Source organism: Oryzias latipes, chromosome 2, assembly GCF_053564925.1.
Source record: "Oryzias latipes strain Hd-rR chromosome 2, Olatipes_Hd-rR_3.1".
NCBI lineage: Eukaryota > Metazoa > Chordata > Actinopteri > Beloniformes > Adrianichthyidae > Oryzias > Oryzias latipes.
The window spans coordinates 38,643,225-38,658,500 of record NC_136238.1 but is presented as its reverse complement, the minus strand read 5'-3'; the positions used below and the strand labels follow the sequence as shown (position 1 = coordinate 38,658,500).

The window sequence follows — 15,276 nt, the reverse complement described above, 5'->3', positions numbered from 1 at the left end:
CATTAAACTGTTATTTTATCTTTTCCAAACAGTACTTTACTGAACAAGTCTATGCAGAAGAAACAATAAACAGATTTAAACTCTGCAACATGTTGGTAAAAAAAGGTCTCCTTTTATGTCATTTGTAGGCTTTATGAATTTGCTTATCTGATAAATATTGAAATTGACAAAACTCCTTTGTGTTTTTTTTCTTCACTTTATTCATTATTTTGCAGTTATTGCCTTTTTTGAAATTGACTTATTTTTTCACTATAGCACAAGGGTGACCCCACCCTTACATTTACGTGTTCTTCCTACCATGACAAAGGTGGATAAAGGTGGAAAGATTTCATGTAATCCATGGACACCAGTGAAGATCACAAATCATTGAAGAAAAAAGAAAACAAGAAAAAAGGTTCAGCCCACTGTCTAGTGGGTCTAGATGACCCCACTCTCAATGTTTAAGTGCCTAGGATAGCACAAGGGTTACTATAATCTTGGATCCAAATGTTTGTAGAAAATAAAGCAGCAACAATCAAGCAGGATACACTAAGCAGGTGTCCTTAGTGTATCCCTCATGAGAATGAGACTGATTCAACAAATACCAGTTTGTTTGATAGTAAAAAGAAGGAAACTCATTGACTGAAACTCTGGGATGTTTGAAATCCAGTTTTTAGCTCTGGAAGCTGAAAATGTGTGGAGCTGCTGAAAATCCATCATCCTCTGTGAACGCTGGATCTTCATCCCTGAAAGTCCATGTGAAGAGGAGAAATGGTTGCTCCTCTTCACACCAGAGACAGGAGCAAGAACAGATTTGACTGCATTTGGACTGAGAAGCTCATTATTTGTCGAACTTTTCATTGTTAAATAATGTTTAATCCATTTCTCTGGATTTGAGAGCAAAATGATTCTCTGTTGATGAACTGATGCCAAACTGAGGAATTCTGGGAGTCTACAGATAAGCTGAAGGTCAGACGACGGCCGCTCCTCTTCAGTTTTACTGGCTGCTGGGTCACCTGGTGGGAAACAAAACAACCAGAATGCAGTTTAAAGATTGTTGTTGTGCTGTTACCAACAGTTTTGTTTCCTTAATACACCACACATACACCATACTCTAGCATACAGCTAGGCCAGGGGTCGGCAACCCATGGCTCCGGAGCCACATGTGGCTCTTTCATCCATCTGTTGTGGCTCCCTGTGACTTTGGAAAATAATGAGTATTTTATAATAATTAAATTTTATTTTAGTTTTTTCATTTTTCATGGCATTTCAAAGGCGCTGCTGGCTCCATACGAAACGAGAGCCACGTAAAAAACAGCTTCGTCATGAGATCCTATTTATCGGGCGAGACCTGCAGAGCTGATAGCAGGGAGAGGCACGCGGGGCGGCTTCAATAAACACTCCGATCTTCTGCCGGGAACTTGACGTGCTGCGGGGCAGAGACCAACTCGCTGATGACAGAGAGTTTGCGCCAGTGTTGCCAGATAGAGTCACAGTTTTCCAGCCCAAAAGTCATCTGAAAACCGCCAGATCCAGCCAAAAACCGCCCAGCACAGCTTTTGTTGATGTTTTTTTCCGTACTGGACTGATAAAATAAAAGATTTTTCTAAATAAAAGAAAGTTCAGACTAATAATAAAATGTGTACAATATTGAATATTTCTTCAGCGGAGCGCCTTCTTCCATTCATTTGCTTAACCCGCTCTATCCCCGCTATAACCTGAGTCCAGCTCTTTCATCCTTGTGCGGCGCAGGAGGCCCCGACTACCGTATTTAGCGCTCTCTGTGTAGGACACACTGAGGAGCGCGGGGGAAACAAATCTCAGCTGCAGAGGATATGAACAGGTAAACAGGTAGAGAGGAACAGCAGGTAGAGAGGCGGAGGAGGGGCTTTGTCTTCAAACTCTGTCAGAAAGATGGAAACACGGGCGTCAGATTGAGACGCAGCTTTCCCTGCAGGAGTTGAAGCAGAGACTTTCCTGGGATAATTTTATGAACTCAAACATGGAAACATGATTACCAAGTAGAACTCTTCAAAACAATAAACCTGATCTCTCCACATTCTCAGTGTCTACCATGCATTGATAAACACATCGCTCCATGCAGCGATCAGACCAGAACCAGTAGCTCCGCCCACACGCAGCCGCGGTATCGTCCTTTAACCCTTGTGCTATCTTAGATGACCCCACCCTTACATTGACGTATTCTCCCTACCATGACAAAGGTGGATAAAGGTGGAAAGATTTCATGTAATCCATGGACACCAGGGAAGATCACAAATCATTGAAGAAAATAGGTTCAGAGCACTGTCTAGTGGGTCTAGATGACCCAACTCCCAATGTTAAAGTGCCTAGGATAGCACAAGGGTTACAGAACATAATGTGCATTTGCAGCGACGTATGCTTCAGACGATGTCCGACTTCTACATGTAAATCAAGTCCGTACTTCTCAGTGAGGATTTTAATTGACTGGTGGATTTTAAAGAAGTACTTTTTTTTTAAAAATCTTTTCTGGCCTGCGATCTACACTCATGTCATTGAAGGTCGATCGCGATCGACGTAATGAGCACCTTTGAATAATATATACATGCATAATATATATAATGATGTCAAAATGGGTTGTGGCTCCGAGTGCTTTCTTTTTTATTAGGGGCGGTCCCAAATGGCTCTTTGAGTAAAAAAGGTTGCCGACCCCTGAGCTAGGCACTATGTTCATGGATAAGAATAAGTTATGGGGCTGTGCTTCTTCGTGTAAGTTAATTTGAAACGGCAGTGGCTGAATAAAGTTGTTTGAACGTTAACCGTTAGGATAGTTTTTTACTAATATTGGTAGCAGAGGAACATTAGCAAAAACATGTAAGCTGGAAAAATAAAGTTGGTGTTTGGAAAACAGTTATTTATTTGAAGAAGGAAAAGTAAGCTCTTGCAGTGGCTTTGGCGTCATCAGGCTGAGTGCGGAGACAAAAGTCCATAGTCTTTGGCGGTCAGGCTCTGAGACGACGACGTACTTCATGCTGGTGGGATAAGCTTGAACCAAGGTTTACCTCGAGGGACACCTGAAAGGAAGTAGACAGACCAGGTCCTGCTGAGGTACATAGCAGATAAGAATTTAGCTATTGGCTTAGAGTGAAGGCTTGATTGAAGAATGTCATGCAGAGTGTGTTACATAAGAACCCAGATAACCTGAAAGTGAGTTAGATCTTCTTACTGAAATTGTGCCAAAGCTAGTGGCACAATGGAAGCAATATAATAATGGAAGCAGGATGTCAAATGTCCAAAGGTGACTTAGCAGTTTTCTTCTGGCTGAATAATAATGATGTAACTGGTGTACTTGCTTGACATGTTGATGATTTCAAATGTGGAGGGTCTGATATATTTGCAACAAGTTATACCTCAAGATCATAACTTCTGTTATGTGTGAGTACAGTTTGCAGCAGAGCTAGCTTCATCTCTCTCAAGTAATTTGGTATCTAATAAAGACCATTCATAACTTAAGACCAAGTCAGCCAAATTGAATTTTAAAACTGGTTGCATTTACTGATGCATCCTGAAGCAAACCTCTCAGATGTGGTTACACAAGGTGGTGAAAACAGAAAGTTTTCTCCAATTTGATGGTTGTCAAAAATGATTTGTTGTCAGAAGCACATTTGCAGATGAAAAACTAGTTATGTCTGAAGGGATTGACAATGCCATTAGTCTTTCAACATTATTCTCAGAACTTAATGCTGGTAGTGCTAGTTACCCTGTACCATTAATCTTGGTCACTGGTGACTATTCTCTTGTTGATGCACTTAAGTCCTCAAATTTTGTTGTAGAGAAAATACTTTAAAAAAAGTTCATTAAAAAACGGTATAAAAAGTTCCATCAAAGAACTGATCCAAACTGGAAAAGGTTCAACGAGTGGCACAAACAATACTTTGCACTGAGTGAGGCTCAGTGCAGTACTTAACCCTTGTGCTATCTTAGATGACCCCACCCTTACTTTGACGTGTTATTCCTACCATGACAAAGGTGGATAAAGGTGGAAAGATTTCATGTAATCTATGGACACCAGTGAAGATCACAAATCATTGAAAAAAAAAGGTTCAGAGCACTGTCTAGTGGGTCTAGATGACCCAACTCCCAATGTTAAAGTGCCTAGGATAGCATAAGGGTTAAATGTCATGTGATTGATTGCAAACAGCAGAAACCCACACTGTGGGAAAGACTCCACACTTCTGACTGATTTTCATGTCCACTTTATTCTTTACAGATCAGATTGGGACAGAACACTGAGAACCGAAAAGAACAGAGGAACAGTTCTAATCTTTACTAGGAAACATGACTCACAAGAGCACAAGACAGAAACACCAATCTAGTTCTTTATCCACTTCGTCCTTAATACATTTTTAGGAAAATCTTTTCTTTACAAAACTGCTACCTATTCACATGACCCAGCAAAATACAAGATATAAAACAATAATGAAATATTTGCTAGTCACATAAAACTTGTTAGAATTAAAAATGTATGCAAAATAAGACTTAGACCAATGTTTCCAAACCCTGGACATCAGGGAACACTGTCATGTATGTTTTCAATCCAACCCTGCTCAAACACACCTACCTTTGATGACAAAATGGAAAACACGGAGGACAGTGGTCCCCGAGGAGCAAGGGTTGGGAAACACTGACTTAAACAACATTCACATTGTCTAAGCATAAACTGCAACCACGATGGTCAACTTAACAACTTTAAACCAAAAAAATAATAATACGAAAATCAACAAATAAAATCAACCAACAGAAACTGAATATTGCTTCTGAATTGTTGATAAATGTTTCTTTGAAAATCATTTCATAGACAATGTCAGTACAAAAAGTGATGGTATCTTCAAAACTGGTAAAAGCCATTCAAGAGCTGAGAATTTTACTGTTAAAATTTAAAACAGCCCATTTCTATTAACAGATAAACCTTAAAGAAAGAATTTCATGGAAAAGTTCAATATTTATTGTCAATCAACAAAGAGTAAAACTCATATTGCATAGATTCATTACACAGATTGAAATGTATCAATCCCATATATCATTAATTTTTGATGATTATGACTCAGATAGGGCTGATAGATAAAACTGTAATTACATTTATTGAGATATAACTTTTTCTTGATAGAAAAATTAGTTTATCGCGGTACGCTTTAATTTTGAAGGGCCTGAAATTAACACTGGCCAGTCGCGACTATTTAATACTCTTTGGCAAGTACCAGTTAGAGGGTTGGTGAGTGATCGTTTGTTGGAATAATGTATATAAGTTATCTCATATTTGCTTTAGTTTGCAGAAGTGTCTGTGTCCAAATCCAAATTGCTAAGACTGGAAATAAAACCAACCTTTTTATCACCTGAAGCAGAGCCAGCAAGCATGTTCAATCTCAGACTGAAATAACAAACAAAACAAAAAAAAGGTCAGACCTGCACAGCTTTAACTTGCTTTAATTTTCGGATTAGTTGGTAATATAAATGCCTTTTTCTTATCTGGAAAAAAACTACAACTGTTGCATCATGGTCCTTCAGTGCATCTGTTATGTTTAAAGTATAATAGAAAATACATTTTAAATCTAAACAACCTGCTGAAGATTACACATTTGACTTATTAGCCATAGAGTGTTCAAATGCGACAAATAAAGTTATTTGGATTATATTGTGATATATATATATATATGATTATCGCCTAATGTTAAAAAATCTATTTCATGATATAGAAAAATTGCATATCGCTCAGCCCTGCTTATAGAAGATGAAAACCTAAATATTATTTAACATAATGTAAATATTATACTAAACAATCAAAATAGGCTTTTTTTCAGCACGTCAGACTTCAGAAAACTGCATTTCCATGCATTCAACATTCATTTAAGGCTCCTTTTAATTTAATGCATTACGTTTTTGCTAAATTCTTTGATATTTTGGTCAAGAAATAGGCGTCTCCCATGTGAATTCTTATACGCATTTTGCGGCCAGAAACATGCAAAAGCTTGTTTCACGATCTTAACAAAAAGGCTTCTCTCCTGAATGAGTTCTCAGGTGTCTTTTAAGATTAGAAATTTGATTAAAATTTTTGTCACATTCTTTGCAAGTAAAAGGCTTCTCTCCAGTATGAGTTATCATGTGCGATCTAAGATGAGACGTCTGACTAAAACTTTGATTGCACTCTTTACAACAAAAAGGCTTCTCTCCTGTATGAGTTCTTGCGTGTCTTTTGAAACTAGATGTGTCACTAAAACTTTTATCACATTCCTTGCAACTAAAAGGCTTTTCTCCTGTGTGAGTTCTCACGTGTCTTTTGAAACTAGATATGTCACTAAAACTTTTATCACATTCTTTACAAGAAAAAGGCTTTTCTCCTGTGTGAATTCTCATGTGTGTTTTGAGACTAGATGCCTGACTAAGACATTTATCACATTCTTTACAAGTAAAAGGCTTCGTCCCTGTATCCGTTCTGTGCATTTTAGGATTAGACACATCAATAAAACTTTTATCAAATTCTTTACAAAATAATTTTTTTTCTCTTGTGCGAGTTCTTTTGTGATTTCTGAACTGAGACCAGTAACTAAAACCGTTACTAAATCCTTTACAGACATAAGGTCTTCCATCAGACTCAGTTCTCATGTGGGAAGACACATTGTGTGCAATTCTTTTTCTTTCACCAGATTTTATATAGTTAAGTTTCCCTCCCTTTGGAAAGTGACTTCTTGACTTTTTGTGAGAGCTGTCCACACTTTGGACATGACTTCTGTCTCTTCTCTTCCTCTGATCTCTGTTCTGTGGGTCTGTCTCTTCATCTGTAGTTGATGTTGATTCTTCATGTTGGTTTCCTTCTTCACCCTGACTATCAGTTACATTAAAGTTCTGCTGATTGTTTAGATCTGCTTCATTGTTCTCATCTTCCTCATAAGTAGGAATCTCCATCAAGGTATCAGTCTCCTGCTTCAGATCAAGCTGATCTTCATCCTGACTGATGAAGCGCTCCTCTGGTTCCTCTTTAATCTGTGGAGGTTCTGGTTCCTGTAGTTCCTTTTTAATCTGTGGAGGTTCTGGTTCCTGTAGTTCCTCTTTATAATGCGGAGGTTCTGGTTCCTGCAGTTCCTCTTTTATTTGTGGAGGTTCTGGTTCCTCCTTTTCAATCTGCAGAAGTTGTGGTTCCTTCTGTTCCACTCTGAAGTTCCTCTGCTGGTTGCAGAGACCTTCCTCTTGAGTCACCCAATGCTGGGGGAGTACTGCAGGAACACAAACACAGGAATGAGACCGTCTGAAGGACTTTTTGTACTGTCGAGGACCAATACATACAGCCAGCCATCCCTCCATCCACCAATTTTCTTTATCTGCATTATCCCTTTCGGGGTCACAGGGCTGCCAGAGCCTAACTTAGCTACTGTTGGGAATACACCAACTTTGGGAATACAACAACCACCCCAACAGGTGGGGTACACCTTTGACAGGTTGGCAGTCCGTAACATGACAACATAACACAACACACACACTGTTACAGTAGGTCACTGTCATCCCCACCTATGGGGCAATTTAGAATAATCAATTAACCACACCTTTCCCCTGGTGGAAGATTGGCGCTAGTGTTCAGCAGCGGAGCCTCCACCAGTGTGTGAATGTGTGTGTGACTAGGTGAATGGTTGTGTGACTGTAAAGCGCTTTGGGCCTTTGAGGAAGGTAGAAAGCGCTACAAGAGTATACCCCATTTACCATTTAACCTACACGGCATGTTATTTGGACTGTGGGTGGAAAAAAACCCATACATTCATGAAAACATGCAAACTCAAAACAAGGATCTAGTTAGGATCTGAACCAGAGGCGTTTTGCTGTGAGACAAGGAAGCAGCTGAAACACCCAATCAAAGAAACAAAGGTTTTCAAAAAATATCAGCCACCAATTTTAAAACAATCTACAGTAGTCTTGCTGACTCTGGTCTGTGACTGATGTCAGGTTGCCGAAGGGAGCAGATTCCCTTGATATGCTTTACCACCTAGCCTTTTGCTAGGGGAATGACGTTTGGCGTTTGCTTACCATTTGTATTATTTTAATCGTCCACAAACCTCTATCCCCTTTCCCTCTCTTTTTTACTCTTGTCCCCATCTTTTTTTTCTGACTTCCTTCCGATCAAAAAAATAAATGCAATCAAAAATGATAAAGATAGAGTTTAGCCTGAATTTAAAAAGGGTTCATACAGCTACATAAACCTATGTTGTAACAGTAACATCTGTCCAATACAAGAGAACCTCAGCTCTTATTTGTCCATTCAGCTGCTGGACAAAACAGGTTGTCCCTTAGAAATCTCTGAATGCACTGCCCGGTTGCCAATCACATGTGCTGTTTTCAGTGGCGTAGGAATGATGCCGACCGGCTAATAATATAGTTTTTATTCAAAATATAACATTTTGGTTTTATGTTTTGTTGTTTAATGCCTTTATCATTTTGTTTGCAATCAATATAACAAGAGTTATAACAGATAATTGACAAGGTCCTTCAAATATAAATGTCAAAAAATGTGCAACTGTCACATAAGTCGTAAAGGTAGTTGGTAATAAGCCAATGGAAACCAATGTTGGTGAGCAAGTGCGCTGAGTAATATTCTGAGTTTATCTGTGCATTTGTAATCTGTGCATCTGTAATCATGTGAGCAAAAACATTGTGGAAATGCAAATAAACAATAATATAAAAGGCTTTAGGCCTGCACAATCTTCTTCCAGTTTCGGCTTCTCCCATGCGAACGAGTCGCATGGTAGAGTTGGCATTGTTTTACGCTGGATGCCCTTCCTGACGCAACCTTCTCAAACCGGGCTTGGAACCGGCAGAGGTAGAGAAGGGAACAGGGAGCAGCCCGGAGTTGAACCCTGGTTTCACGGACGGAAGGCGCCGCAAACCAGCACGAGCTAAACCGGCTCCCTATTGTAGGCCTGCACAATAAATCGCAAATTTATCGTTAGCGCAATTTCAAGCTGTGCAATATCCATATCGCAAAAATCTGTGAAAATCGCAATAAATGGTAAACCTTATTGGTGCTAAAACAATCTTATGGCAGCTTGAAGTATTTAAGGAATCGAATAAACCCCTTTATGCATTTCACCAATCAGATAGAGCTTTTCACATTGTTGACCAATCAGATGGAGCTTTTATGTTAGATCTTGGCCTCCTAATTAGAAATGGAAATATATATATATTTTTTTTGCTATTTGTTTATGTATCGCCAGTTATATCGTCATCGCAACATTGATCACGAGTTTTCCTCATATAGTGTGGCCCTAAAAAGCGTACAGAGATATTTTGACGAATTAGGTGATATAGAAAAAGATTTGAATTTGGATGTATTTCTGCACTGACAGTGACAACAAACCCAAGCAAATGGCAGTTTGGCTGAGAGCTAAAAGATCCAAAGTGTGTCTGTATTTTTCCAAAGTAGACGCAGATAGCGACCACTGTCTCAGATGTAACAAAAACGTGGCTGTAAGGACGGTAACACCAGTTACTTGCCCAAACACCGTACTAAAATACACCAGATTCTAGCGGAAAGGTGCGCGGAATTTGACAGTCCAAGTAGAACCTCTAATGCAGCTAGGGTTGCAGTCATAACTGTCAGTCGTACCAGGAATGACTGGTCTCTTAACTTCATGCTTGTAAGGATTAACGCTGAACATTGTATGCCATGACTTGATTTACACATGTTGGGTAATAAAACCTGCTTCCTGTGAGAGGGGGGGGGGGGGGGGGGGGACTCAGAGAAGAGCAGATCAGAGCAGAAGTCAAGCACTTTTACTGCGGACGCCCCTGGCTCTCCCTTTGGCAAAAGATTTGAAAATTCATGCAGACTTGAGTGATTTTTCTCTTCCCATTTGCACATTTGGTTTTTGATATCCTTAACCATCTGAACCTGGGCAAGTCTTGTGCACCCGTAACATATTAATAAAGATTTGGATGTTTTCTGGACGCGCCACGGTGGGCGAGAAAACAGAACAGGGGAAACGCTGTGGCATTCGAGCTAGGCTAACGGCCAACCAGTTCAAGCCAGCGATCCCCTCCATCATTCTGTCAAATGTTTGCTCACTGGAAAATAAACTGGACCACATTCGTCTATTGTGCTCCACTCGGAGGTGGGCTAAGGACTGCTGTGTTTTTGTGTTCACCGAAACTTGGCTGAATAACAGTATCACGGACAATGCTATTCAACTTGACCAGCTAACATGTTACCGAGCGGATAGGCTGCTTGCGCGGAAAAAGCGAGGCGGTGGACTTTGTGTTTACATGAACAATTCCTATTGTCGCGACGCTGTTGTGGTCGCCACACAATGCTCAGATCTGCTGGAGTTCATGATGGTAAAGTGTCGTCTGTTCTACCTTCAGTGGGGAAATTCCGCAATACTGCTTGTTGCAGTATATTTCACCCCCAGTGCCAACAATGACGGCAGGAAGGAGACACTGCACGACCTGCACCTACAGATCAGCGAGCAGCAGACTACACACCCACGCATTTCTCATCCTGGCTGGGGATTTTAACCACGCAGACCCCAAAAGTGTGTTTCCAAGACTGTAACAACACATTCACTTTCCAACATGTGGAGACAACATACTGGGCTTCAGCTCCACTGACTGGAACATGTTCAAGTAGGGTGCAACAAGCAACGACACCACAGACCTCCAGGAGTACACAGAGACTGCCAAGTGTGTTGATGATGTCACAGTGAACAAGACCATCACGGGCAAATCAGAAGCCGTGGCTAACAAGAGAGGTCTACAGACTCCTTAAGGTTCTTAATGCTGCCTTCAGAGCTGGAGATGAGGAGGCCTTGAGGACAGCTATGGCCAACCTGTCCCGCGGCATCAGGGAAGCTGAGAGACAATATTCTAGGAGGATAGCTCATCACTTCAGCAACAGCAGAGATACCCAGAGCCTGTGGCGAGGACTAGGGACCATCACAGACTACAAACCTCCACCACAGACATGTGACAGCTCCATCTCCCTGCTGAACGATCTGAACTCCTTCTACGCTCGCTTTGAGGCAGTGAACAGCACGACGGCCCAGAAAACCCCACCCTCTCCTGGTGACCAGGTGTTGTCGCTGTCTTCAGACAGCGTGAGGAGATCCCTCCTCAGGATCAATGCACGGATGGCCCCAGGTCCAGACAACATCCCCGGTCAGGTGCTGAGAGACTGTGCGGGTGAGCTGGCTGATGTCTTCACAGACATTTTCAACATCTCCCTGAGTCAGTCTGTCATCCCCACATCCTTCAAAGCGACCACCATCATACCCGTCCCAAAAAAGCCATCTCCCTCCTGCTTTAATGAATACCGTCTGGTTGTTCTGACCCCCCATCATCATGAAGAGCTTCGAACGGCTGGTCATGCAGCACATAAAGTCTGTCCTGCCCCCCTCCATGGACCCATTTCAGTTTGCCTATCGGTTCAACCGTTCAACAGAGGACGCCATCTCAACTGCTCTTCACTCTGCACTCACTTACCTGGAGAATAAGGACTCATATGTCAGGATGCTGTTCATTGACTTCAGTTCAACATTCAACACCATCGCCCCCCCCCAGCAGCTCACTCACGAACTGGCTCAGCTGGGGCTCAACGCCCCTCTGTGCAACTGGCTGCTAGACTTCCTGACAGGGAACCACAAGCAGTGCGAGTCGGCAGCAACACATTCAGCACCATCACGATGAACACGGGGGCTCCCCAGGAATGTGTGCTGAGCCCCCTCCTCTTTACCCTGCTGACCCACGACTGCGCTCCGACACACAGCTCCAACATTTACATAAAGTTTGCGGACAACACTACAGTGGTGGGTCTCATCAGGAGCGGGAGTGAGGTGAGCCACCTGGCCATTTGGTGCAGAGACCATAACCTCCTCCTGAACGTGGAGAAGACGAAGGAGATAGTGGTGGATTTCAGGAGAAGCCACACTCAGCATGCTCCACTGACCATCAACAACACTACGGTGGAAAGAGTGAGCAGCACCAAGTTCCTGGGTGTGCACTTCACAGACCACCTCTCCTGGTCGGATAGCATCACATCACTGGCTGGGAAATCGCAGCAGCGACTCCACTTCCTCCGAAAGCTGAAGAAAGCCAAAGCCCATCATGCACACTTTCTACAGAGGCACAGTGGAGAGCATCCTGAGCAGCTGCATCACGGTGTGGTATGGCACCTGCAACGCGTCCTGCCGGAAGTCCCTCCAACGCATCGTGAGGGCAGCTGAGAGGATCATCGGTGCCCCCCTTCCCTCCCTCCAGGACACCTACAGCACCCGCCTCACCCGGAAGTCCCTCTGCATTGCAGATGACCCGACCCATCCATCCCACAGCTCCTTCAGTCTGCTGCCATCCATGAGGAGACTACGTAGTCTTCAGGCCAGGACCAGCAGACTCAGAGACAGCTTTCTCCATTAAGCTGTCAGGAAGCTGAGCTCTCTCTCCCGGCCCTGCCCCCCCTTCCCCTCTTGTTGCCCCGTTGCCCCCCTGCTCTGCTGCTGAACTCTGACATTCTACCTCATCAGCAATGAACTGCACCCTCCACCAGTTCACTGGTGCTGTAAAAAATGAAGAACAATACTACAGTCACTTTATTTTTTCCCATTTTTACAGTCATGACTTTATTTTTTATTATTTATAGTCACCTAATGTGTTTGTCTTATTCTATTTTATTCTGTAATTTTAAGTTAGATTCCCCATTTAGACTGGAGTGTGAAGAGAAACGGAATTTTAATTTCTATGTATGTGAAAACATTATAGAGGTTGACTATAAAGTTACTTTGACTTTGACTGACTTTGACTTTAGAATGCCAGTCTTTCTTTTCTATGTCCTGGTTTACCTTTATTATTTTTTATTTTCTGGTGGCTTCACTCTGCATTCATTTGGGGAAACCAATAAAGCCACACTATTTTCTCTTTATGTTGCAACTTTTTTTTATGAATAGAACTGTAGTTCAGATACAAATAATAATCTTAACATAAATTAATTAACATAAACTAATTATTCCTGCTGCGAACTTTTTAAAGACGGTCGCTACACAAACATAAATAAATACAGAACCCTTTTTTATTTTGGTTCTGCTGAAACTTCTGGGTTTTACTCAGGAAGAAACGGGCCAGAATGGTTGAAGACTGCAGAATCTTGGTGGAACAAGAATGATACAAAGTCCAGAGACAAATGATTGGATAGAATCTAGACCAATCAGCATGAACACTCTTGTCTGTGATTGGCTGTTTGGTGGCAGATAAGTCCCACTCATTTTTCTGCCTTGAGGATGGAGAGAGCGGACAACCAAAAGAAAGAAAAGAAGAAAACAAACAGCGGTGCGTCTAAGCTTCGCAGTGCGCGGGTTCTGCCCGCTGATCTCCCATCATCCCTTTGTATACACTCTCTCCCATTAGATCAGCCCTCCCATCCGTACAGTTTGGATCCAGATAGCAGCTCTGGCGAGGAAAACATGGACGTTCATGATCTATTTGTCTGCAGCAGTGAACGTACCAACTACGTGTAGCTGAAGCTGCGGGTTCCAGCTGCTATCCAGCAGTCTGCGCTGACGACAGAGTTCCTCCTCGTTCTGGACGATGGTTCCTTCAGCAGCAGAAAGTTGTTCTCTGACAGAACCTTCCTGAGGTTCTGAAGACATGGTTCCTGCTCCGATCTTCAGCTCCAACTCCCACAAACACCGCCGTCCTCTTCACTGCAGCTCCGATCGATCATCTGCTAGTCTCACACTCACAGCAATCCACGTTGTCTTTCCGTTCAACACTTCTCCACTCATTTACGACACTTTAGCGAAAGACGGTTGATCTGAATCGAACCACGTATCGCTACATCTCTTTACAAGCCTCAAAAACGTTTATCATCAAAACACCACCTATCTCTAAACACAACCTAACGCTGCTAGTGCCTCGGTTTGTTTACTTCCTGGTCACGACAGGAACGTCATTATTTAAATATTTAAAAAAAAAAACGTATTTAAAAAACTCAGTCTCTTAAAAAAATAGCTGCAAATTTAAATGATTAATTTTAGTCAGAAAATATTAAAGTCGATGAAAAAATAATGAAACAAAACGCCACTGTTGTCATAAGAGACGCAAAGCGGATATGACGTTTTCAAAAACCTTCTCAACTGAATTACCACAAAACGCATTTTTATAGAAAAAATAAATAAATAAAAAAAATAAAATAAAAAACACAAAACGCATATTGTATATCAACAGTATTCGAAATTCAGAGACGCAAAAAGAAATCAGAACATTGTCTGTATGTGATAGATTCAGTATTTTCTCGTAGAGTTCAACCCCCTGGCTTATTTCTATTTTAAATAAAAAAAAATCTTGTTCTTCTGTTTGTTACAGATGTGTATTTGATATTTGTAGTTGTGTTTTTTATTGCATACCTAAAAGTACATCCTTGTAAAATGGCATAATGTGCAATAAAGTTGATTTAAAAACAAAAACACAAAACACATATTTGTTCAATGGAGAATGTGTGTGTGGGGGGCGGGGGGGGGGGGGGGTCTCACTGTTGGGAGAAATAAAAAAATCCAAATTTCAACTGCTGAGACTTGATGGAGACTAAAGCTTTTTCTCTATTAGTTTTTCAGTTTTATTCTGTGAAGTGGAACTTGCAGTGAATGCCTGATGAAAGCAAATATAAAATATTATTAGAGATGTCAAATTAACGTTTTAATCCTGATTAATTAATAACAGACACATTACAGCATTATTTCTTTAATGGCAATAATCTCATTTTTAATCTAGGGCCGTGTCCAAATTGCCACCCTAATCCCTGAAACCTTATGTGGCGCAGCACTGTATAGTGCCCTGGATTTTAAAAGCAATTCGGACACCATGCTAACTACTTTTGTTCTTTGGGTGTTGTTCATATGGCACACAATAAAATGAAAGTTATTTGACAAGAAAACAGAATTATTATTACCGCCACCACCAGGGGGGCATTCCAGAAAGCAGGTTATGCTAGCTCCCATGATAAGTTTGAGGCTAAGGAAGTTGATAACCTCAGCTTTCGGTTCCAGAAATGGAGGTATGTTTCAGGGTATGTCAAGTTGCCATAGCAACCCATGCTCTGAACATAGCCTGGTCTGGAGCAGGTTTAGTTGAAGGTTAGTTTGTTTACAGAGAGGTGAAGCAGCATCCTGTGTCCATTTGAAGATGATTTAGTGGATGAAGAAGCTCAGATAATACTTTTTCCACCATAAAAGGGTGATAAGACCACATATGGATGTTGGAAAAATAAACTTTTTTACTTTGATCTAACTTAGTTAT

The 15,276-nt window shown here is 41.4% G+C and overlaps 1 protein-coding gene and 1 long non-coding RNA gene across 8 annotated transcripts in view; one reads left to right on the top strand and one right to left on the bottom strand.

Annotated features, from left to right (window-relative positions):
• The window catches only part of LOC110014093 (NACHT, LRR and PYD domains-containing protein 12-like), a 471,367-nt gene that overhangs the window by 172,998 nt on the left and 283,093 nt on the right, over window positions 1–15,276 (top strand). The window lies entirely within an intron of this gene.
• LOC111948661 (uncharacterized) lies at window positions 4,199–14,197 on the bottom strand. The gene is made up of 2 exons (XR_013652248.1): window positions 13,487–14,197; window positions 4,199–7,226 (listed from the first exon to the last, which is right to left on the bottom strand). It is a non-coding gene; the product is annotated as an uncharacterized LOC111948661 (long non-coding RNA).